We start from the raw sequence: 26,179 nt of genomic DNA, 5'->3' as shown, positions 1-26,179 counted from the left end.
GCTTAGGTAACCAGGCTTAATTGGGAGCCAGCTGTGCCCGCGGGACGCGGCCCTCAGGACCCAACAGGATTTGTACCAGGAAAATGCCAAAAAATAATAATAATGATGCTAAAAAAGGCAGGTTTGGGATTAAGGCTCGGCACTAGGGCGAATTGTCGGAGCTGGAGCTGTGTGGTGACCTCCTTCCCCCTTCCCTCTCCAGGAAAAACGCTTCCCCAAGTAGGCACGGAGGGCAGGCGAGGAACTTGTTGATGCTGGTGCTGCTCTCGAGATCCCCAGCTGGAAGCTCAGAGCTTTTTTATCAAGCTTCCAAAACACCAGGGCCCCACGTGGGTCTGCACCGGGGAATATGAGTCCCCCAGTCCCCACAGCAATGGGTTGGGTGGGTTTTAAGTTCCCCGAAACCCCAAATTATTCCAGATTCTGTGATTTTATACCCATCTGTCATCCATCGCCCAGCCTGGCCTATTACAAATTATTTTTAAAAAGGGAAATATGTGCGCCAGCGCTCATCCCTGCGCTGCCATCAGCAGCAGTCAGATCGAAATTATCCGCTGCCGGCACAGCGATTCTGATGAAAGAGCTGCGCTGCTGAAGAAGGCAAGCAGGCACGTGCAAAAAAAGGGACAAAACTCGCAGGAAATCTTGAAAACCTTCACCCTTGGGGATCGCAACCTAATTACGTGCCGAAAGGTTCGAACACACGCCGGCTTCATCCCTTCCTCCGTGCACTGAAATATAAAAACCCTGCCCGTTTCCTGCATCCCCCCCAAGCAGCACGAAACCAGGGCACGCAGGAGCATGGGGCCAAGTGGTTGTGGCAGGTCGATGGCCACAGCAGGGGCTGGGAGGAACGGTGCTGCTCTGCAAAGCCCCAAACCAGGGGTGGCTGAAGGTTTTCCGAGCCCCCTGCAAGCAAAGGGCACGGAGCTGCTCGGGAGATGGGGTAAGGGAACCACCTCCAGCGCCCAGCCTGGGTCCAGCTTGCTTTGTAATGATTGTTCCGAAGAAAATGAGGAAAGAATTAGGTCTCAGCTTCAAAAAGCAGTCCGTTGAGTGCAGGAAGTCCTGGCAGTCTCCTGCAAGAAGATACGAGAAGCATTTTTCCCTACAAGCTGTGGTGTAGCAGCAAGCAATTGGTGCGAGGAGGAATCCAAAATCAGGCAGATCGTAAAGCTAATGAGAATATCGACGCTGCAACTTTCATGCAAATGCTTCTGAGATGGAAGCTTTTTCTCCTTTCTCCCCGTCAGAGCACCAACATGACCACGAGGAGGTCCCAGGAGAACCTCGCCGGCCACCAAAGCCATCCCTGCCCCGAGAGGGGCCGGGGGCTGCTCCTTGGAGAGCTCCCCAAGCCCAGGGCTGTGGGGCTGGGCACCCTGCTGGGACAGGGGGGAGACAGGGGCACCCAGGGGTGCCCCCAGCCCCAGCCATCCCGGGATCTGGGATCTCCAGACTTCCATCAGGTGGCATTTCAGCAGCACCTGGGCGTTGTATTTATACAGCACGATTAAAAACCTGAAGCCTGATCCATGAAGCCGGCGATGATTTTACAACCCACGGCGCTGCTGCGAGCTTCTGCCTGTGCCGAAGAGCAGCACGGTGCAGGCCCTGCTCCCAGGAAGAAAACGGGCCAGATTTGGGGTTTTAGCTGTCCCCTGGGTCCGCCGTGCCACTGAAGGCGCGACAGGTCTCAGTCTGAGGAAACGAGGGGGTGTCAATGGTTCGCCGATCCCCAGACGGCACAGAACAGCGCTTTCAGCTGAGGGAACACAAAATAAAAGGCAGGTGACGTGACCGCACACGACTCCTGGGGAAACCACAGCTCGTTCCAGACAAGGGACTCACCAAAAAAGCATGTGAGAATGTGTGGGAAGGAGCGAGCACCTCTCGTGAACGAAACAAGGCGAGGGAGCAGCTCAGCACCCTCGGCTCACGGTGAGATGAGGGGTCCTGCACCTACAGCACCGAGCCTCGGTGCTCCCAGGGACACCTCCGTGCACACAGCAAAGTCCTGAGGGATTTAGGGAGGGGAAGCATCTTTTGGCCACACCAGGCTGGTTTTGCTACGGATGGATTAAGCCCCAGGTGCAGAGGAGCTGATGAGCGGCGGCTGTGAAGGCGCAGGAAGGAAACCCCAGGCTGGGGAGCTCTGTCCCCGCTCTTGGCACACAGCAGCCCTGCACCACGGTGCCCGTGAGCACGAGGAATCACATCCAGGCTGCACGAGCTGAAAAATTGCAACCAGGGCAGTGTGAGGGAGAAACCTTTGGCTGAAATCTCCGGCAGCCTGCGACGTGCAGGGCTCTCCATGGCTGCAAAAACCCCTGGGGAAGCTTCTCCTGGGGAGGTCAACGCAATGCTCCGGGCTCCTCTGTGCTCCCCCAGATTTATTATCTATATTTTTTGCCTGCAAGTTAAACTCCCCAGAACCCGATATTCCCCCCGCTCACCGCATGCACTCGCAGAGCAAGTCCTGCCACATTTTCCCCGGGCTGAGCAAGATCCCTCCGGGCCCGAGCGTGCCGAGAAGATGGGGCGTAGGCGAGGTGCCCCCGTGGCCATCCCCGGCTCCGGGGCTTCTCCAGAGCTCAGGACGAGAGGCTGGGGCCACGATTTCAGCCCTAAAAGGACGGGTCATTAGCAGGGATAATGGGGAGCAATTTTTACCACCGAAACCCAGCACGGGCGTGAAGGCAGCAGGGCCAAAACCAACACAAAATCTCCCCCCGAACCCATCTGGGTAAAGCCCAGCGCTTCCAAGGCGAGAACAAATTCCCACTGCTCTTCTGCTTGAGGCTCCCCGAACACAAGTCCTCCCGGGCGCGCGGAGATTCTAGAATTTGCTTTCTGCTTTTTCACAAAAGATTTCCCCAAATAGCTTGATTTTGCAGGCTGCGAGTTAAAAGGCAGGCATTTCAAAGTCTGCAGAGAAATCGTTGCTTTTGGGAGCAACTGGAGCACGGCAAAGGCGAGAAACGCTCCTCTTGTTCGCCGGCTTCTGCGCAGACTGCCGGAATCGTTTTCCAGCTATTGCTTTCATGTTAAAGCCCAAAAATATCGTGGTTCTTGGGAGCCTCAGAAACTGAAAGCAAAAGCGAGCTGCTACGTAAAGCCAGACTCAAATCTAAGCACGTTTTTAAGGGCTTTTCGATTTCCAGGTGCTTAGCGTGCCGTTAATGAAAAATAAGTCTTTTCTCCCAAATTTGTTAATGGCTCCCGAGGAGCCGCTGTGCCGTGAAATCTTCACATCCTACCCGAATATTATGCGTGCGGATCGATTTCTGTGGCACTCCCAAACAGCACGTCTTCGGCTTCCGCCTCAACACGATTCCTCTCGTGCCCAAAACAGAGGGAGAAATTATACCGGAGAAATTAGAGTAAGCTCATAAATGCTTCAAATTAGCTCAGCCGGGGTTTGCTTCCAGCCACGTTACAGTACTTCTTTTTTTTTTGACACGTTAGTAAGTTTGTTTTTTGTTTTTTTAGCCTAGGCTTGATCCTGCAGACAGGTCCGGGTCGATGCTCCGAGCCGTGGGGCTGTCCCCAGCACGAGCCAGCTTACAGGGATGTGCACAAAGACTCGGGGACTCGAGGATTCACAGGTGAGCTGGCACAAGATGCATTTCCATCAAACAGCCAGAAAAGCAAGTATTGTGTCTGAAAACCAAAGCAGGGCACCCTCCATCCCACTTCCCATCACTTCCAATCACCTTCATCCCCGATTCAAGCCCGTACCCACAAACATTAACACCCAAAGCTGCTCCTCACAGCTCAGCAGGGCCAGGAGAAGAAGAATTTCTCTGCAAACACCGCCGCTCGCTGAGCAGCACCTACAAACCCAGGCAACAATTGCCCCCTGCATCATTATTTCACCACCAGCATCCATGCTAACACGGGCACTGGTGCGGAATGTCACTGCTTTTCCCGTGTTTTGAGGAATATGGGGAATAGGGGGAAACCTTTGGGGTGATGAGGTGTCACGGAGCAGGCGCGGGATCACCCAGGCTCACGGCTCTGGATGGCATCGTGGTGGTCACTGAGCTGGCATCGCCCTCCCGCTGCTCCTCCCCACAGGCTTTAAAACTCTCCTGAAACAGGCTGAAACCAAAAGCAGGGCACGGCAACAAGAACAGCCCGGTCACTCAAAGAAAAAGGGAAAATAAGCAGTGTTACCATGTCTCCACACTGCACCCAGCGCCACGCAGCCAGCCTGCATGAGTCTGTGCATGGAAAACAGTCACAAGGCAAAAACCACTACTTCAAACCTTATTTTTCCCTAAACAGTGCCTCTTTTTGAAAAAATCTACATATCAGGGGCCGTAAAAGCCCGATAGGGAGCTTCTATTTTTGAGAATCCACAGGAAAAGCAGCGGTGCTGCCATGGGGTGCTGCACACCAGTGCTGAGCCTCTTTTGCTCCACGCTGGCACCAGCACCAGGATCAGGACCAGCACCAGGACCTGTGCCCGAGCCTGCCAGCCCCACGCCAGCCCCACGCTGTCCCCGCAGCGGGGTGGCTCGCTGGTTGTCACTTCGGCACCAGCAGGGCTCGGGGAGGGCTGGATCCAGGAGGGTAATTAGTTACAGGATGCTTTTCCGCAGCTGGAGGTGGAGACCTGAATAAGCAGCCAGGCTGGCTTCGAGCACGTAATTAGCAGGCTGTTAAATTTGTGTGTCGGGTGTCACCGTGCTGGGGAAGGTGAAACACCCCCGGACTGCATCTGCAGAGGGCAAAGACTCAACTCTATCCCCCTGTGAAAGGAGGGGAGACTGAAAAGCTGATGAAGGATACCAAGAAATGGAGATTTTCTCCAAGAAATGGAGATTTCTTGATATTCTTGGTTTCTTGGGATGCCCCAGCAAAGCCCACGTAACTCCAGGGTGCGGAGATCCCTGGCAGTCAGACCTGAGCTCACAACTTAAAGCTTAATTAAACTTCACCTTACCTCCTGCAAAGCACTTCCAAATAAATATCTGTGTTTGCAAGCAAGGGAACTTTTTTCTCTGCCTCGAAGCGCCTTCCTTTCTAACTCGTAGCAGCCCAGCTACGCATCAGATGCTTGGGACAGTTCCCTTACTTGGGAATCGAGGCACAATTACACCAGTAGCAGAAATTTCCTATTTCTTCTTCCAAAAAAAAAGAGAAATCAGAGTCAATCACGTACTTCGAAACTCCACTGCAAAGTCTACCTGGTAGTTAGAGGTAGCTGTGATTATCAGGTACTCTAATCACCGTTTCCCTAAGCACATCTCACTCTCCTGGCCCCAGAGGTTCAGAGGCACGGGGCTGCGGTGTGGTGGTGACCCCAAGGAGAAGCCAGTGATGCTCCCTGCAAGCTCCCCGTGGGCTCAGCACGGGTGCCTCCACCACAGCTCCTCACCTGGGCTCTCTAAAGCATCCCTGGAGAGTCACGTCCCAAAAGGCAGAGCTACTCGGAGGGGCAGAGAATGATTTGGTGGGAAAAGGTGGGAGAAAGAGCAAGGGATGGTGAGAAGGGGCAGGCACAGAGCAGCCATTTGGCGATCAGTCTTAGAAATGCAAACCACGCGACAGTTGCATTTCCTTCGTTAATGCATTCGCTTTGATGGAAAGCCCCGAAAAGTGAGGACAGAGGGCAAGTATTCCGGCAAGGAGGAGGAACGGGGAAAAAAGAGATGAGCGTGGTGCAGGAAAAGAGGAGCAGAAGGAGCCTGCCGTGCCTGCAGAACCCCCGTGGGTGCGGGAGGACAAGGAGAGGCTTCATCCCTCAGCACCAGCCTTCATCAGCGGGGAATTAAACACGCAGCGACGCTTCTTCTACGAAGGAAGGTGCAAGTTCAAGCAAACATACCTGTGCATACTTATTTCCTTCGCTTATGTAAGAGCCTGCCAGCCTCTATGCAAATTTTGTGGCATTTGGATCATTTCCGAGTTACCTCTGCAGCTCCGGAGCTGTTTCAAGCGAGCAGCCCCAGCCTCTGCTCACGAGCGCGCTGAAGCCGGGCTGGAGCTCACTTTGCTGGTGAATCCGTCCCAGCCGTGACCACAGCAGCGATGCTTTTCCTGTGCAGCACATCCTGCCGTGATTTTAAAACGATACTGCTCATTAATCATGCAACCGAGGGGGTTTTGCAGCTCCAGCTCAACAGCCAGGGGCCGTGCAGCCCCTCGCAGCGCCGACCGTGCTCCCCGTGGGCAGCAGGACCGGGGTTCACAGTGCTGAACCCACACAGGACCCTTTAAACTCCAAAAACACAACCCACGGGTAGCATCAGCTCCAGAAGACCCAAGGACTGGTGCTGGCCAACCTCTGCACCCCAGCCCAGGCTCCTGCCTCGCTGCTGTCGGAGGAGGACATCGCAGGGGGCATTTCTCTCCACCTAGGAATGGAGGGATTTTAACACAAAATGCCCTCCAGCTCATTTATTTCCGCAGCAATTAGTCCAGAGACAGCACAAACGAGCTTCAGCCAATTCAGAGCAGAGGTTTGGTTTTATCCCCTTCCACCTCCGAGGCGAGGAATTCCCTTTGGGGTCGCGGCACTCGGGTGGAAAGGGAGCAGGCGGCGTGTGCGTGACAGCCCCGGCTCTCCCAGCTGCAAGCCTGAATTTTCTCCAGCACGAGGAAGTTGTCAGAAAACGCACTGTGTAAGCAAAAAATAAAATAAAATAATCAAATCAGAAAAAATGTAAACTCAGCTTTCTGGGAACTCGAAGGCGTGGAAGAAGAGCGTGGTGGCTCCGTGCGAGCAGAGGACGGCTCGCTGAGCCCACAGGTTGGGCACTCCACCACTTCGTTACGCCACTAACGAACCTGTGTCTGCTTAGAGATCCTCACCCTTCCCCACCAGCATCCCAAACCAGATGGTGGTGACCCCAAAAATAGCCCGGAGAACTTGCAGGATCCAAACCCAGCACAGTAACTGCATCGCCCAGAGGGCTGCGCTGCGTAAGCGAGCTTCTGCTGCCAAACAAAACTGATGCTGGCCACATGCTGCTGGGGCTGGTGGCAGAACCCACCCTAACTGGGGGAATATCGCTTTTGGGGCTGGGAAATGGTTGACGTGGTAGGGTTGTGCCAAACCTGGGACCTGGCTGCTGGACTGGGCGCAGTTTCGGGTCCTGTAATAGCTCAGCGCCGCCGCAGCGAGCGGCGAGCCTGCGAATCAATCACGTTCCTGTTCGGTACATCCTGAAATATCTGCAGCTCGTGTCCTAATGAAATAGATTTTTCAGGCAAAACCTAAAATTACAGCCGACGGTTATGTAACAAACTGCACGTTTTACGCCGTGATCGATCTCTCCAAGCGAGAGGTAACTTGCAGCAGCACAGCAGGGTCAACGCCGACCGCGTTATCGCCCCTCGGAGTCCGGGAGATAAATGGGAAACTGGGGGGGGGGGAGCACCGAGGGCAAGGGGGAACCATGGGGAAAAATGGGGGAAAACATGGGGAAAAAGGGCAAAAAACAGGGGAAAACATGCGGAAAAAAAGGGGGGAAATAGGGGAGAGCCGGGGGAAATCCAGCCGACAAAACCCAGTGCCTGAGTGCTCACAGCGAGTGGTTGCAGGTTTTTTTTCTTACCTGACCCATTTCCATGCTAAAGTTAGACTCTGCGAGCTCTGCTTGATTTCAGTGCATTTCCTTTATTTTACTTTCAATTTTACTTTGTTCTCCCCCCACTTTCTCATCTTTTTCACTAGGGTTTCCATTGCCTTTTTAAAGCCTTCTCAGGCCGAATTACTTTATTTTTGAGTGCAGAGAGGTCTCATGTGACTCAAATCACGTTCATCAAATAAATTCTGCAAAACTGTGTTTTGTTTTTTATTTCCCTTTTTTAATTCCTCTCAATTTCCAAATCTGGCTGATGGCTTCCCTGTCTCTGCTCTTACATTTCAAGACTCCCCTCCTATCTAGGACCATTTCTGGACCTTCGGTCCTGAGGTCCTGACGTTAGCAAGAAATCTTTCCATCCTAATAGGTACTTCTGGGCTTAATTTATTTTTATTATCACCGGTATTGTTATAATTTAACAGTGTATCTGCCTCCACACCCTTCCAAGTGCATCAGGTGTTTGCTGCAGGGAGATGAGCCCAGAGGGGCTGATGCTGCGAAGTGTAAAGTCTTCTTATGAGCTGTGAAGCACAATTGCTGGTTTTATTTATTTACTTACTTATTTATTTAAAAGTTCATCAGCTCACCTGACACCAAGATGCAAGGCTTCCTTTTGGAGCACACCTAAACTCGGTGAGATTCAGAGTCTGCATGCAAGCCGATGGATGACAGCAATTTTTGCTGGCTAAAGGTTTAGGCTTGGGCCAGTGCCTTAACTGAGGCCGCATCCCTCCCTTTCTGAAAGTTTGACGTCTCACCAAAAATCCTACAGAAAGCAGATGCTAAATTCCAGTTTGCTCATGCACCTTTTGTGGGAAGAGCAATAAGTGGTAGAGACGACAGCTAATTTTAACTTCAATTGGCTCTCAGCCCAATTAGCAAATGCTATTTCCAAGCTTTAGGAAGCATCTGAGTACCCTGCAAGTGAGTTACAAGATCGTGTGGAGGCTTTCAGAGACAACAGAACAAGGGTTTCCATCCATTTGTACACAGTGGTTAAAAAACCCACAAAACTATAATTGTGTTTTACTGAGATTCAATTTAAGTCCAAGAGGAACAGAAAAGCTTCTTATCACGGAGCTACCAGGGGTCCTGCTACATAAAGAATTAAAAATTATAGACGTAAGATAATTATTAACTTTCACGCTGATTACCTTCGCATCTGTCAAAATACTTTAAAATACATTTTGAGCAGTTGTTCCTGCTTAATACGGAAATTCAGCACTTCACTTTATTAGTCCGTTCCTAGAAGTGCTCGGTGTTTCAAACACTACAAAGCCCTTTGCTAAAATCCTGGTTTTGCTCCAAACGTGGCCTTTGCAAGATCCCCGTTCTTATCTGGGTATTTTTTTTTTTTTTTTATTGCATAGCATACCTTGAAACCCCAACAATACAACTTGGGCTTTGTTTATTTTTCCAAAGCCAACTTCTCCGATTAACTATTAATTGAGATTGCCTGATAAAGCCTGCCCGATCGTATTCACGCAGCGATTTCTGCACTGCCCACCAACAGATCCACCAAGTTTAAGTCCTGGTAGCACAGCAAAAGCGAAACCCCTTGAGCAATGCTACGAGGGAGCACGCTGCACAAACGAGCTCTGTGGAGCACAGCGTGCTCAGCTCCGTGCAAAGAGCAGGCGGGGAGGTGAACTTCCTTCTTCCATCGCTGCCGAGCAGAGCAGCTGCACAAAACACCTCATCCTCCCTCCTCCCCCTCTCCTTAATCTAAGCATGTTGTCAACACGGCTCAAGCAAGAGAAATCTGCGAGCATAATTACACCTTGGGACTGCTAACATGACATTCTCTAATAAGTACTCCCCCGAGCATCTGCTGATCTAATAATTGGCACTAGAAAATAATGCGGGCTTATCTGCGCGGCGATGAACTCATTGACTAAATGCGGTGGCAAGGCACTGAGCTGTGGCAGGTACAGGGGAAGGATGAGGAGCTGATCGAACTTCTCAGACATCCATCAGGGTGCAATGCTATCTCAGTGCCTCGGCGATTTTGAGGGTGGCAGAAGAGTGTTAAAGCATTGAAAACCGGGAGCGCGCCCGATCGGAGTGGCTGCCATCGTAATGCAGTCTGTAAAAAGAATTTAATATGTATATAAAAATCCCTACCTGTCAGGAGTTTCAGGAATACCCATTTTTCCATCACTCAGTCAAAATGGGATTTCAATTTAATTTGACAGCGAGCACCATCCTCCCACACGATGGCCCAGGCAACGCCTGCAGCGAGCAGCCTGAGTTGGTCTTGCCTGCCTGCTTAAGGTTAAAGTCGTCGTCATTATTAATTGTCCAGAAATAATGGGAAACCATTAAAAATCATTATATCTGGAGCTCATCATGGTGTTTCTTCAATAGCCACCTGGGCATGGTGCTGGGCGCCCTGCTCGGGGTGGCAACCTGAGGTGCCCCAACCATCCAGGGTTCAGGGCCTGGCACTACACCACATAATTACCATTTTTCGAGCCCTCTCCTGTGTGATTCTGTCTTTAAGGACTCAGTTATAGCCTTTTTTGAGCACTCTCTGTCACGACTCCATCTTTAAGCACTCTTGGGCACAACCAGGCCGAGGCGATCGCGCTGCCAGGGCCGGATTTGGCCTTGTTGGAGCTCCGTGCCGTGAGGCCATGAGCTAAGCCACCACAACACCTTTAATGCCTCAGTAATTAGCTAGTGGGTGTTAAGAGGCTCCCTTCCTTCAGTTTGAGAGGGATGGGCTACAGGAAGAAATTTTTGGCAGGGACACGGCCTTGCGAAACGCCGGCAGTTCAGTTCCTCAAAGGACGGCACCGGCTTGCTGGTGGAGGGCCAGGTGCTGCAGGAACACATATGGGGCCGTCTTCCCAACACACATATGGGGCTGGCCATGCTACCTCGTGAAAAAAACACACCCAGTGAGGTGATCAAAAATAGTCGGCGTGCTCTGGTGTGATAAAAATATGCGAGCCATCACCGCCTGCCCAGGCCGCACTTCCCCACAAGCCCACGTGCCACACGCCGCGACAAGAGACGATGGCTAGGAGAGAGCTGCAAAACACCCTATTTCTGGTTAAAGATGTAAAACAAACCGTGTTTTGCAAAAGCAGGCATTAAATAAATAAATAAATAAATATCTGCTTCAGCTGAATGAATGCACGAAAACTTCCTCACAGTTGGCCTAAAGGTGGCCCCCGGAGGGGCACCGGCTGCCGCATTTGTGAACAGAAATTGCCAAAGATCTTTGGGTAGAAACACAGTCGGGTCCAAGTGACGTGGCAGGATTTGGGAACTTTCCCTCTAGGACCATTAACCAAGCTCTTCAGGGCGACACGAGGCTTCTCCTACGCTCCAAAAGAGCACATTTCTCCCCGGGAGATTGCCCCACCGTGGCAAAGTTTAGCAATTCTGCACCCAATTTCCGAGCCAACTGCTCACACTTGGCAATACAGCGAATTCGAGAAGTTCCTTCACAAGGTGACAAAAATCCCCTAGGATTCCTGTGGCCACAGGAAATATCCTGGACATGCTACAAGCAACGAGAAGGGCTCGGGGTGCAGGGGTGCCAGCCCTGCCTCTGGTGCTGCAGGGACAGAGCCCACCAGCAAGGCACAGGAGCTGCAGGAGGATTTCATGCCAATGGAACAGCCTGGAAGGGACTTGGGGTTTGTCTGGCTTTTAGGGTTTTGTTATTAAAAAGGGAGCTTGGTAAGTGGTTTTGGGGCTGTGCATGGGGCCACGTCTATGCAGTAGGTATTGCTTTCACAGAGTACCAAAAATAATTTCAAACAGAGCCTGGCTTGCTGGAAGCTGCCAAGAAGAACCTAAATGAGTCCTTCTTAATTACCAACTTTAAAAGCAGGATGTATTCTTCTGGTTAATGGCAGATTACCTTGGAGTGCTGGTGACACCCCTGAGCAGAAAAATCCTCATACCAGCCCAGCCTGGCCCTACAGCAGTTGTTCCTTGGAAGGGAACTGGGAGACAAACCCTTCTGCCACCTCCAGATCATTTTATTTTAGGAGCCATTTGCCCCAAAGCAGAAGCTGAGGAGGTTACGATGATGCCACTTTGAGGGAGCTGAAGACAGAGGGGTTAAGGAAATGGTATGGAGACCATTAATTAAAAAAAGAGCTAAGTATTTAAGGTTCACGGGCAGCTTCTGACAGACGAATGCCACCTCTGCTCATCTCCTGCCCTTCAGCAATTGCCTGGTGACATCCCAGAAGGGTGCTGAGCCCGGCACAGAGGACTCAGCTTCCCCCAGCCTGCAACAGGTGATAAAAAAAAAAAGGTGATAAAAATATGCCCATTTCCTGAAATGAGTCAACAGGCTGTTCCAGAGCGATGCTGAGAAGCTCCAAGCCAGCTGCCACGCACCACGAAACGAGAGGCCAGCTTCAGATGCTCCCTGGGGTTGAAACCCCTGAGCAACTGGAGCAGGGGCATGGGAGAGGAAATGGAAATGAACACCGAGCACGGAGGAGAGCAGGGCATGTTGCAGACGGACACTTTGGCCTGGCAGAGTACAATACAACTGAAATCTCACACGGATTCCAATAAAGCTCTGCCATTCCAACACGGGAAATGAATACGGACTTTGAAAGAAAACCAGGAAGAGGATTTAGGCTCCGTGCCCGAGCTCAAGTACTATCTGTGGTAAAGCAAATTTCTGACCCTAAATTACTGCAATCTCATCTCTAGATAGCATCTGACCGCCCGTACGATAGCACACAGCAATATTCTGCTGTGAAACGCCAGCCTGCTAGGAACAGGAATAACCACCACGCTCTCGAGCATCACATAAATACTCAGCAAACAAAACCGAATCGCAGCAGGAAGGGAAAACTTCTCGGTTCCACGTCGCATTAATTAGTGCTTCTCGTTACCAAGCAGTAAGCTCGGCGAGAAGAGAAGCGAAGTGCTGTGCTTGGAGCTGGAAGCTTCGTGGCCGAAGCGCGGCAGCGGCGGGGAGCAGCAGGCTGGTTCCGTGCCCCGCTGAGTCGCTGCCCGTGCAATTCCTGCACCTCGTGCCCGATGCTCAGCGATGCCAAGCAGGCTGCAGATGGCTGCAGGGGAAGCTGCTGGTGCTCCGAACCTTTGGAACAAATTCAGAGCCCCCCCCGAGAGCTCCAGGCTCAAGCCTACCCCGCGCACAAACGGCGTTTGCAACTATTTGCAGTCCTATTTTGCAGTGCCCTGGCGAAGCGCGAGCGCGAGGCACGCACAGCTCGGGTTATTTTGTTTATATTAAGGCCTGCCACCACTGACAGCATTTTACCACGCCACAGGAACGCTGAAGTGCGTGCACGCCGAGCAAATATTACATCAGCGAGCCCGGCACGTGCGCAGAAGCGGCTCCTCCTTTCGGCTGCCGTCCCTGCAGCAGCCCCAGCTGGAGGTTACTTGGGGCAAGCGCACGCTGCCCTCGCCCCCTTTCGCTCCAGTTTTCTGCCCCGTAGCCTCTGATGGTGCAGGGGATCCCAAAGGCGGGCGATTCATGTGGATTCCCCAGATACGTGCTTTGAAAATGGAAAAAAAAAAAAAAAAAAAAGGCGATTGCTCAATGCTACGATCGCTTTTAATTTTTCCAGGCATGTCCGAGCTTATTGAGCTGCACAACTTCCAAGTGCAGCTACAGGCAGCGTTTTACAAGGTTATAGGTGAACAGGCAGCACGGATCCGGGTGCTGCTGGGAGAACTGGACTGCTCCTCAGCCCTACAGGACACCCCTCGGCCCCACAGGACACCCCTCGGCCCTTGTGCAGTTTGGAAACACATCACTGCCTACTGCTATTCTAGCCATAACACGTAAAAAGCCACTTTTTCCCCTTTTTTTTAAGCTCTATCTACATATGAGTGTTTTTTCCTGATGGTTTATCCCCTCCCCGATTCCCCCAGCACACCGCATCCCCACTCCGATTTGCTAAGTGGTGCATTTGAGGAACAAAAGCGTTTTAAAGGTCTTTGGGTTTTCGTTTGTTTTCCATCCAGAGCCAGCTCCAAGCCCCGAAACCACCTTCCATTTCCGAGAAGCTCCCTCCAGAAGCTCCCACGGCTCAGCACCAGCATCCTGCTCCCTGCGGAGGGCAAAGCAGCACCGTGGGGGTGCTGGGGCAACCCTTTGGCACTACAGTTATCCAACACCCCATTTCCCTCTTTGTTTTTGTGCTTTACCGTAGCGAGACCGATCCGTTCCTTCGTTATATAATTCCTCCTCGCATTCTCCTTTAGGTTTTTCTCCTTGAAGCAGGCTGCAGAGAGCTCCTGTGGCGCGAGCTCTGCAACAAAGGCATCTGCAGTGGGAAGCCTGCAAGACTCAAAAAGTTCAGGAGGACCCACTGGGAGATGCTCCAAAAAAAATGGTAATTTGCTCGCCGAGAAAATACGATGGGGCTTCGTTTCATCCCACCTTTCCTACACATCGCCTCCGAATTAAACAGAAGTGCCAGGAGCTGGTTTGTTTCGTGTGCACGCACGAGGAAAAAACGCCACGGGCTTCTCCGCACCGCATCCTCGCCCCGTGGAGCTGCTCTCCCCCGAAAGGAACCAGGTGAGAGATGCAGCTGAGCTAAAATGACACCGTTTTGCACCTATTTCGCCCCTGCAGGCTCCTGCTGTGTGTGTGTGAGGAAGAACAGGGTAACGAGGAGGGGATCAGCTCCTGCTCTCCAGCATCCCCGCGAGCGCACGCTTCGCGGGCAGGCGCCCAGGCTTCCTGCTAAATCATAGGCTTGGCTAAAACAATAGGTACTCATGGAACAACCAGCAGAATGAGAAGCATTTAAACAAAAAAAAAAAAGGACAGAGAACTGTAATTAGGAGTCCTAAGAATGAAGAAAAGGGATGGGGCAGAACCACAAACCATAGCCCTGCTTCGAGGAAGCGCAGGAAAATGCAGCGCCAGGTACCTAAGGTCTCGTGCCCTAGATACAAAGGGGGGTGTTAAAAACCAGAGTGGTGATGGAGTGTATTTAAATGGGGGAAAAAGGGTAATTTCATACTGCAGAAATGGGTGTAAGCGTGCCTGGGTAAAGGGAAAATGAACGTTTCTTGTATGGCACAGGAGAGCCAGGACGTCGCTGCACGGAGGAAGGGGGGAAACCAGGAGGGGCTGGGGGAGTTCGGCTCCCCCATGGAGGGAACGTGAGGCCAAACTCATTAAAGCACACAGGCCACGGGGAGTTCCAGGAGGCAAGTGCTGCAGAAATAAGCCCAAACCAATGTTATTACACTGCAGATATTAATAGCAGAAGAGAGCCACGATTATCTGCTGTGTTAAAACGGAGGGCAGCTTCCAGCTGGTGGACGCGGCGTGTGAAGCCACGGCGTTTGCAATCTGCTCTCATGTGAGGGCTGGAAAACACGACCCCAGCTCCTCGTGGTGAGCCAGGCACCCCAAAACCCAGCTCCATCTCGAAGAGCATCCCAAAACCCTGCTGTATCTGGAAGAGCTGCACCCTAAAACCCCTTCCCTTCGGTCACCTGGGGTGGCAGTGGTGGCCTTGCGGTGCGTGGTGGCCTTGAAGGGCCAATGCAAAGCAACAAACCCCGTTTTATACAGGAAAATTACACCAAATCCCTCCACTGACACTACTCAGCAGCCCTTAAAACCAAGCAGTTCCACGGCACAAAAATAGGCGAGTGCCGGGGAAAATGCAGCGGAAAGGCTGGGCTGCTCCACATAACGTTTCCGAAAAGTAGGACATCTTTTGAAAGGCACAGGATTGCACAAAGGTGACAAAGGGCTGCGAGCTATAAGTAACCCAGTGTCATTCCCGCTGAATTCTCCCCCAAAATTCGTCACTCGAACAGAGCTCCAGAGACGTGGCTTTGTCCAAGCAGTCAGGAATCATCACTAACGAATTAAACGGTTCCCCAAAGTGCAAAAACGCAAGCAGAAGACCCGATCTTTCAAAGACAACTTCAACTGGGAAAAAAAAAAGCTAGGGGGAAAAGCCTACCTGGCTGCAGATCCAGCTCAGCACCCCTGGAATTCAGGAGGAAAAGCATTTTCCAGTGCAAACTGGAAAAATTGAAGGCCAGCTTACGTAACGTTGCGCACGCAACGAACATATTCTTTGTGTAAGTGCACATTTCTGCTACAATGTCCTCAAGCTCCTGGCGCAATTTTTTGCAAAGAGAAAATGAAGCTCACTGTAAAAAAAAAAAAAAAAAAAAAGGAAACTACCCAGTATTTGGTAATTATTCAGAAAAAAATGCTTGGCTCACGAGGATGAGTGACCGTGCAGGGGGCTACGCTTCACCTCCACGAGCCACCCAGGCACGCGGTGCCTACAGCGGCACAACCAACACCAACAAATCCGATGGCTCCAGCACTTCTGTGTGTAGTTTGCCGTGGTGTAAGGGTGCAGCTTGCTTTCTCCTGATGTCATCACACTATTACAGGAGTAAGACTTTTAATTTCCCCCCGGTTAAAGCACCAAAGCACCGAGAAGCCTCAGCTGCAGCGCGGCGCTTGCTAAGGGCTGGGGCCGGGCGCTCGCCCCAGGGAGGCTGCAGCGCTGGGTGCTCGCGGTGGAAATCACTCTCATTTTATTAATATTGACGAGTTTGCTTTGGGGGGCTCCCTTCAGGAGAAAGGCAACGAATTGCCACCCTATTTCATGACATCACACCTTCCCGAGGGAAATATCCAGCCTCATTTTGAGGACCGCTGCCCTGCCAAGACGAACGAGGAGCAAAGCAAGAATTGAACCAGCCTCTCACTCCCCAGCCTTGCATCGTGACAGTCATCTCCCTCACTGAATTACCCTTAAAAACAGCAAAGAATCAGGCCTGCGTGCCCATTTTTCATTTCCATTCTTCTCTTCGGAGCCCAGGAAGGAAAACTCGCTGCAAGCACCCGCGACGAAGGGCTTTCACCAAGCCTTCAGCCAAGGTGGGTGCTGCTCTCACGAGCTGCAGCCCTCAGCTAGCTGTCAGGAAATATGTATCAGCCTGCTGATGAGTTAATTAAAAATCTTAATACGATTCTCATACTTACTGAAATTCTTTACCCCGTTTGCAGCCACGGCGCTGACAATGGATGGTAAGTGGCGCGCGGAGCGATTTCTATTTTTTTCGTGACTTATCTACTTGTCTGCAAACGCTCCCGTCGCTGCTAACAGCTGTAAAATTGATCTGTCCTTCATCTTCAACATGCAGAAGAGTTGCTGGATTGCTCCTACCCTGTCGCTCATCCATTATTACTCCATCATTTGCACAAACCGCTGCAGCATCCAAAACCCAGCCCCGGCGCGCAGCAGCGCGAGAGGGCTGATGGAACAGCTCTCCATCAACGCTCCCGTTAATAACAACAGGGTGGGAGAGGTCTGGAGTTTAACTGCTGGGGGAAGAACAAGCAACCAGCCTCTAATTGTAACGAAGTATTTCATCGGCTGGAGAAACAGGGAGACGAGGGGATGAGCATTGTGTTTTTGCGTTGTGCCGCTCTTCGTGGCGCGTTCAGAAATAATACGCTGACAGCAACTGGAAAAGCTTCCTCCCCGTCTCCCCGTCGGTCAGGAGGCTGCTGCGCAGCTGTATTTTCCGTCTAAAGATAGAGCCCGGAGAAATATCGAGCAAAGGGGGCTCGATCGTGACCTTACACCGTTATATCTGAGCAAAAATGCCGCAGCTGTATCTGTACATCATCGCCCCGACATGTGCTTGGGTCTCTGATTACTGGCTTTTGTGAACCAAAGACGCAGGAGAGAGGGATTAAAGAGGAGACAAATGCAAGAAGTTTGGAGGAGCCTCAGCTTCGGGCGAGACTGCAGCCGGAGACGCTCAGCAGCTTTGCTAAACTCCTCGCTGGGGTGATAGAAGCAGGGGGAAGCACCAGTGCCCTGCGGTTAAATAAAGGTGCACGGAAACCTCAGCTGGATTTGATGTTTTTTTTCTATGCTGTGCCAATGGTAATGCATGGATCTGGACGGCATTTCCTATGAATTTTAGCAAATTCCTATTTTAATTGTGTATCAACAGCCACGAGCCTCGTGCAGGCTTTGCAAAAATCATGCAAACCTCCACCTGGCACAGCAGCCGGTCCGCAACCCCCCTGCCAGGAATAACCCTCCCCACCAGCACCATTCTGCTTCGTTTTGGCAAATATTTTCCACTCCATCAAGAGCAGAAACCCCCACCAGGGGAGGTTTAGCTTGGATATTAGGAAGAATTTCTTTACCGAAAGGGTTGTGAGGCATCGGGATGGGCTGCCCAGGGAAGTGGTGGAGTCACCGTCCCTGGAGGGCTTGAAAGGATGTTTAGATGTAGAGCTCAGTGATGTGGTTTAGGGGAGGACTTGGTGTTAGGTCAGAGGTTGGGCTGGGTGATCTTGGAGGCCTCTTCCAACCTGGATGATTCTGTGAGGATCTCGAGTGATCCATTCCCACACACCCATTTCTTGGCTGCTCTTTCGTTTGTGCGGTTACGCCTTTGGATTGCCCATTCAGATCTGTGCTCGTTGAAGGGTTTTTTTGTTAACCCCTCCACTTTTACTCATTTTCTGTCTCCGGACCGCTTCCTGCTACAGTTGCCATACGTTTCAGGCTGCCTTTCACACATCCCCTTCCCCTCCCAATTCCATTCCGGCGTCTCAATAGCAGATTTTCCCTCCGTTTCTTCCACATTCAGAGGAACACGTGAACTGCTCAACCGTACAAATCTAACTCCAACAGACGTACAATCCATCCGATATGGCGTTACTTTGTTATTAAAATTCGCTAATTAGTTTGCCTTTCCACTCTTCGCACTGGGGCTTTTCCCCGCAGATTCCTCCCTGCTCAGCAAACCCTTCACGCTCCTACCAGGGGCGCGCTCCCTCCCAGGTGACGTTTTGCTATCAACTGCAACAAGCAAGGGGGCAAATTTGCCTTTGATTTGGAATTTCATTTGAACTCCTCCAAATATATGTTCGTATACGTTCGTCTGCAGCGGGGATTTGTGGCGGCTCCCATTAAACAAATGTGTGGCTTTCACGGGATAAAGGCTGGGATGACACGGGGAAGGGAGCAGGGCTGGGGAGGGAAAACACGTTCAAGCCAGGGTTTTATTAACCTCACGAGGCTCCGGAAATCTGCAAGGAGAGGTCTTTATGGAAATAAAAGGGGAATGCATCATTGGATTGGGATTTGTTCCTGCCTCCTCGGCCTCTTCGCAGTCACCACCGCTCTCCTAGCCCCTAAATCAGCACCCCAAAAGGTTAAGTAAAGGTAAAGGAGTGAGAGGTAGAAAAACCTGGGGGGCACAAGGAGATTTTAGGAAGAACATCGCTCACCTTTCCACCTTCCAGAGCGAAGGGGGAGTTCCTGCACAGCAGCTAACCAGAGCCTCAGGTGAGAGCCATCCCAGGGGAGCAGGCATCGGGCTCTGCAGGTGCTGGATTTCTCTCGGTGCTCTCACTCTTGCCTGCAACGTCCTCAGAGGTGCTCAGCACCACCCGAGGTGCTCCGAGGCGTTGGCATGGCCGGCGGGGCAAGGACAACACACCACAAAGGAATTCGTAGAGAGGAGGAGCAAAATTTGCATCCCTAATCAGCAGGATTTCGTGGGCGCTGCGCTCCCGAAGCTCGCTCGTAATGAAAATTATTCACCAGCATTTCTGGTTCTTGGAAAGTACAGCTGTAGACAACGCCGCTGTCTTCAGCTCAGGAGCTTGACTCACCCGTAAATAACAATTCACAGAAACCAGTATTCAGGCAAAATGGCCAGGAAATGCTTCAAATTTTGGTCCAGGCGAGCAGAGCAGCTCCCTACGATCTTGGAAGACGGGCACGTGAGTGTTTTAAGGTGCAAACCCACACGCAGCAGGATCAGCACGGCGAGAGCTCGCTCTGTGAGAGGCAAACAGAGCCCCACATCGAGCAAAACCTCGCTGGCATGTGCGTGAGGCATCCAAAAACAGCTCCTCGAGGAAGCAGAACCGGCACAGGAACTCTTCTCACTTTTTTTTGCCAGCCAAGAGGTGGCTTTGGGGGGTTGGTGTTTGTTTTCTGAAAGTTTCCCAGAAAACAGATCTTCCCAGCCCTGCGTACTCGCATCAGCACTGCAAAATGATTTGGGTGATAAATGGGGAAAAAAAAAACCCTCCCGTAACTAAAGGCACAAGTACTCTCACGAAGGGTTTAACTCTCTGCAAATCCTCTGCTCTCAGAGACAGATCAAAAGCGCCGAATTCTGGAAGTTGGAAAAAATACGTCCAAAATGGACATAAGCAATGCCCCTGGGCAACCAACGCTTAATGGCAGATGAGCAAATCCTCGCCTGGGCATTTTAATGTTTTGAAGGTGCTAACACCACAAATTTCTCCCTAATGGAGGAGAGGCAGGTGGCCCAAATGCTTCCTGCATGAGCCAGGCACCCAGGCTGACCGAACTCCAGGATCTCCATGTGAAAACAAGAGCATCCGATGGCATTTAGGGTTAAAAAAAAAAAAAAAAGGAACAGAAAAAGATCTCAGATGCAAAACTACAAGCAGCTCCCCCATCAGCATCATCCTTCCTTCGCTTACCGAGGAGCCCAAGTCACCAGCAGACATCCCAAACCCCATCAGTTGTTTTCTTCCCCACGTAAGCCCAAAGCTTTTGTCCGTGGCGCTGCGCTGACACCTCCTCAGCACGTAACAAGCACCCAGCACAACAGCTGGCACCAGAGTCAAACGACCAAATAAAAACAAAGCTGGGGGGCTCAGCTCAGACCCGAGCACCTTCAGCAGTGCGGATGCTTTTAATATAAACGAGAACTGCTTTGCTAGGGACAGCTGGCTGCAATGTCTGCCCTACGAGCACGAAAAGAAACGTGCCAGGAGACTGCACGCCCATGCGCCCATGCTAATTTTTCAAAAAGGACAATAAAGAAATCTTGAATATTTTTGTTTAGCAATCTAGACAGATTCTAGATTGTCTATCTGCTGTTAGCGTGGCCGCAGGTGGGTGTGCAGGGCCCACGAACCCCAGCTCTGAGAAGCAGCACTGCTGGCACGTGCGCCCTGCGAACTCACCGAGCTTCGGCCAACAACCGGGGGAGCCTTGGCTACAGGGGGCTTGCCTCGTCTGTGCTCTTTGCTTAATAAAAGCAGGCTTCAGGAGAGCCAAACCTGGGGTATTTCCTCCCAAAAGGCTGTGAGGTTCTCTGGCTCAGTGGGGCAGAAACAACGCCCCCCTCCAAAAGCAACCGAAGGTGAAAGCGCCGCCGCTGCAGCGAGGGGCTGCGACTCCAGAGCTCACCTCCAGCAAATACCTCGCAGGAGATGGGCTTTATAAAACTGTTGCCACGCTTGCAAACCTCGTTAACAGCAGGAAATCTATTTAAAGTGGAAGGAATAGGATCATTAAGGAATAAAGAGGGAGTTGCAACACGGCGAAGACCTAGGGCTAGGGCGGGGAGGCGGCGGGGCGCAGGCGGCGTATTTAGGGCTTTTCATCTCCAAGCCCCAGCCCGGGATAAAGGGGAAGGGAGCTCCACCAGAGCAAAGCGATTCAGCACAACGCCAAAATGGCCATTTGCTAGGGGAAAGAATGAAATTTAATAAGCCGGGAGGGAAAGAAGAGCAAACAGATGGGAGGTGCCAGGTGGGATAAAGGCAGGGCCCCCTCCCGGCTTCTCCCCACACACACAACTGCAGGGGCTACTTTGCCAGCCCTGCTATCAGGGGAAATCCAGAGCACCTCACTTCAAACTCATCTAGAGCCCTTCCTGCCCGCAGCTATCCGATTTCGGGAGGAGGAATTTAACCCTTCCCCTGGCGGGGCTGCCTCTGCCAGCCCGGTGCTCCCAGAGCTGTCTCAACCCAAGCAAAGCCACGGCCGGGCACTTTCTTTGTGCTCAGTGCTTTGGGGGAGATTGCAAGGGGGAGAAGACGAAAAAAGCAGAGCCAAGCATGCTGCAAAGTCACCCTGCCAAAGGCTGGATCTGGTCGAGGCGCCGGAGAGAAAGCTGAAGAAATCTCAAGAGCAGCAGGAGCTCGGGGTTTTTGTTTGCTCGTGATATGCTTCCCCCGCTTCCAATCAAAAAGCGGCTGTTATGTACAGAGGGAAAGGTGATCTTTTTTTTTTTTTTTTTTGCGGTGAAAAAGCCTGAATTCACCTGTTTGTTTATCGGAGGAGTCCGCCAGCACAGTTTAATCATTAACTGCACGCACCGCGGCCGGGGCTCTGCTGGTGCCTCGTGGCTTGAGGGAGATGCCCAGCAAGAAATCCCCCCGGGGAATTGAGGCTGCAGAGTCGTGTGGATGACCCGTGGTGATGGCCAGCAGCAAAGGCACAGCGCCAGCGAAGCACTGATGAGTTTTCCAGCCAAGCCATCACGCCCAGGAGGAGCTTACCCGAAGCGCAGGACCACGCCAGGGTTACAGCTCCTAACGCAGAGGGAGCAGCGCGACGGCTCGCAGCCATTTGGCCTTTTTTTTTGCCTTATGGCACGCGATTCGAAGCCAATTTTCTCATGGAATTAGGGGTACAGGTCCTCCCTGCTCCCAGCCGTGCTGGAAACCCCACAGCCACGCAGCTGCTGCAGCCAACCCGTCTTCTTGCTACTTGTTTTCACCGTTCCGTTCATTTCTAAATATATTCTGCTGTCTCTCCAAGTTACCGCTCCATTACAACTATTTTCCTTGAAGATATTGCCGGCTGTGGGCAAACCACAGAAGTGTTCAAGTCGTTACATGCATCAGCTAGTAAGTGCTACGAGGATGCTGAGTACACGCTTCTTGCTCTCGACGTTGTATCAGCCCTCGCCATAAAACATTTTGACTTCCCAAGTCGGCGACTTTTAAAACTCTCCAGTTATGGACTCGATTCACCTGATCAGAAGCCTTGAACGCTGCGAGCCAGCCTAGAGTGCAACGACTTACCAAAACCACGCGTTTATTCTTTAGCACAAACCCTCTGCATACCATTCTGCCACCGCAGCAATTAGCTATTCAATTTTGCAAAACACATTGAGAAAGAAGGGTTGATTCAGGCAATAATTGCATCTTTACGAGCTTTGAAAGCAACTCGTGGAGCTCCGAAGGCGAGGCAGACCGACTGCACATCTCACGTACGGAAAATAACCCAAAGGAAGCCAAGGACGGAGCGAAACGGTGCCTTTTGCTTTCAGCCTCCTCAATAATTAATTCCACATGAAGAGGTGCTCCAGCGAAAAGCCACCTCCACGACAGGTTTGAACTTTTTTTTTCTTTTTGTCAGAGGAAAAGAAAAAAAAACAGAGACCTGAAACCTTACCTCTACCTTCCCGAGGTGAAAGATGGTTCATGGGAAAATCAGGACTCTTCAGGTGATTAAACAGCAGCGGCGGCGAATCCTAGGGCTTCAGCAACCACGGGCATGGGCCGGCCATGGGCAGCCTTCACATCAATTCTTCAGCCAGGGGCCCAGCATCAATTAACGAATTCTGCAAAAGAAGAGACAATTTGTCTGCGTTATCTCCCAAATAATTCACACGATGCAATTCTCGGCGCTTTGAGTGGGAAACCAGCAGTTAAGGTCAACTGCTAATTCGCAGCAGCATCATTAAGAGCTTGTTGACCTTCTCCATGCTATCAACTGTGAGGGTTTTTTTTTTTCATTATTTTTGGTAGAAGGACCCATCAAGGTTCCTCACGCTGCAAGTTTCTTGGGGGAATAAAGCAAACGAACGCTCTAGGAGTCCAAGCAATGTGGATTTTTAATTCTCCCCTCCCTCCTTTGCCAGCGCCACCCCTAAGACGGAAAAATTGCCCTCCAGGAAAAGGCAGCACAGCCCTGGGAGCAAATCCGCCGGCGCGAGGCGGCATCCGTGCAAGCAAAAGGAGGTAAAAAACCAGCCCCAGAAAATTGCAGCGGGTGTTTACAGGCCGCAGACCACCACCGAACTCGTAACACGCCGGGATAATTAGACGGCGCGGTGCCGCACAAAGGCGCTGCTGGTAAATTGCTGTTGTTACTAAGCGTGGAGCGAGATCTGGATCAAGGGGATTTCTCAAGTCCCTCCTCTTCCGCAGGCTCGCTGCATCGCCTTCAATAAGCCGGGGAGCCTCTGAACCCGAGAGGAGCATAAATAATGATTCCCCTCCCGAGGTACATCTGCTGTAAGGAGGCATCGAGCCCGCGATGCGTCCGTGCGCTCCAGCCGCCCGCTCTGCTCTAAGTCGCGGCACGGATCGAGAGGAACCTCGCTCCTCTCAACCCAAACGCCGGTATTTTATCAAACCCGGGGCTTGCAAAGTCCTTGCTCAACTAAAAAATAAAATTGTGCTCTTCGTATTACAAAGTATTGCCAGAATTTGAACAAAAAAGTCATTTGAAACGGGAACTCCAGAGACAAGCTCCGCAAAATCTCCTCCAAGCCACTCCGCGCGCTGCAGGCTCCATCTGATCCACCCGGCCACCACCAAGACAAGTCACCCCACTGCTTTTAAGTTTTATTTCTAGCGGCCAGCAATTAATCTTCATCAGCCTGAGCCACCTAAGGGCTGATAGGAAACCCAGGCGTGTAGCTGCGGGGTCCCCTCTGCCGTCACCCCACGGAGGTGCCCGTGGAGGTGCCCAGGCATCGCAGCTCAGCACGCGGGGCTGGCAGCAAACCCTTTTTGGTTTAATTGCCTTACTTTGTGGGTTTTTTTCCTTGCTGGTTCAGCCAAGGGTCGGAAACACAGAGGGCCAGGCTGCGGGGAGGAGGCAGCAGGGGGATCAGGTTTGGTCCCCACGGAACCGCCGCATCCAGAGCCCACATTAGGGCGAGGAATTACTTCCAGGACGTGCCTGTTCCCTTTTTTTCTCTCTCTCACATTGTTAGATCTTAATAACGCAGCCATCGTTAGCAGTAACGTCGCTCGTTATGATTTATCCATGCAAAATCGGGGAAGGCAAAAGGAGGGAGGCCAAAACCAGCAGCATCTCCAAGGAACAGCTCGGGAAACGCAGGGATCTGCACCCTAAAAGGCACGGCCCAAGGATTAGGGATGCTCCTGACGCTCCCACTCCGTACCCACAGGCACAGGAATGGGCACGAAGGTCCAGAAGAGGAAGAAAAAGCATCTTAATGCCATCCATGACAGCTCCTGAGCCGACACAGGGATTGGGATGAAAGCTAGAAGTCGGGAGAGGCCGTGGTTGTCGTGCTCACTTCCACCAAATAAACCTAAAACAACATCCCCCCTCCTCAGCGTGCCGGGAGGGCTGCGCTCACCTCCCTTCGGACAAAGAGATGGGATGATGCGAAGGAGGGAGGGTTAAAAACAGGAAAAATATAAATACTGATGGCAACGGTGGGTACGTGTTTGCAGAATCCCGGGGTGAGGTGTGTGGCAGGGGGGGGATTTGGCTCCCGGTGCTAAAAAGGGCAATTGGCTGTGTTTTAAAAAAATGAGCTACTCACCCCAAGCTGGCCCTGATGGAAAGGAAAGCAACTATCAGAATATATAAAAAATATATATTGGAATTATATATTATATATTATATATATTTTTATATAATATGTTATATAATGCATTATTAGAATTATATTATATAGAATATTTATATATATATATATGAAATGGAAAGAAGAAACATGGAAAAATGGAAAGAAGAACAAATAAACTGTTGGCATATTAAAATACATCAGAAATGATGTGATACAAAAGAGCAAGAGAAGCCAAAAGGCACAAGAAGAACACGGAGCTCGTGGGTTTGAGCACACTGAGGTATCCCCATGACCTAGGAACAGGGAATTCAGACAGGGGCTGAGCACAGTCACTGCACAGGACCAGAGCAGTATCACAGGAACAGCAGAAGAATGCCCCAAATATTCCTGTTTGTTAATTAATAAGGGTATAGGCGAGCTGCAGGATGATAGAGACATTTCCTACTCCGAGCAGCATTTCAGGCAGCTGGGAAACGACAGCTATCGGCGCTGGGCATTTTAAAGCAAGAGATCTTCACCTGGATCCTAAAGAGATCTTCACCCCGAGCACCATTTATCTGACTTTTCAGCCAGTTTTAACTTGGAGAATGCTGAAGGAAACGCTGCTGGGCCAATATTTGAACCACCAGGAGGGCGAGCAAGCGACCAGCCCAGCTCACACCCCACGCAGACGAGGGACACGCTGCTGCTGCAACCCCCGAGCAGGAATCAGAGGAAGCAAATAGCTGATGGCTATCAGCACAGATCACTCGTGGGGGTGTTTTCGCCAGGATTACAAGGTCGGCTGCAAACCCTACCAGCTCTGATGCAACGTACTTGGAGTTCTGTAAATGATTGAACTTTGCAGGGTACGATTTCTCAAGTAACTGGAATCGCATTACATAACACGGGATATATTAAATAGATTAATAATTGGCCAGGCGACAAGTCATAAAATCTAACTAGATCATCATCAATCACGTGCTCGTGCTGAAATCCCAGCAGGATCGGTTCTCGTGCCCTACATTACTCATTTCCCTGCAGGTCACAAGCAAAACTCCAGCTCGCGCCGACTCCAGATCTGCATCTTTCACCGCGCCGACTCCAAGCAAAGACGTTGCACGCCCTGATCAACAACTGCAAACTTGCATCTAGGAAGAGAAAACCTTCCAAAAACCAGGGGAGGGACGCAGCAGCAGAAGATGAAGTTAGCAGCAAGCCTGCTTGGT

The 26,179-nt window shown here is 51.4% G+C and overlaps 1 protein-coding gene across 4 annotated transcripts in view; it reads right to left on the bottom strand.

The window, feature by feature from the left end:
- The window catches only part of NCOA1 (nuclear receptor coactivator 1), a 151,167-nt gene that overhangs the window by 83,669 nt on the left and 41,319 nt on the right, over nucleotides 1–26,179 (bottom strand). For all 4 annotated transcript variants that reach the window (XM_084284549.1, XM_084284550.1, XM_084284552.1 and 1 more), the window contains exon 2: nucleotides 22,811–22,979. The gene's annotated coding sequence lies outside the window, so the exon portion shown is untranslated. The remainder of the gene's footprint in view (nucleotides 1–22,810; nucleotides 22,980–26,179) is intronic.

This window comes from Netta rufina (genome assembly GCF_964035555.1).
Source record: "Netta rufina genome assembly, chromosome: 3".
In the NCBI taxonomy this organism is placed as follows: domain Eukaryota; kingdom Metazoa; phylum Chordata; class Aves; order Anseriformes; family Anatidae; genus Netta; species Netta rufina.
This window is presented reverse-complemented; position numbering and strand designations above follow the sequence as displayed.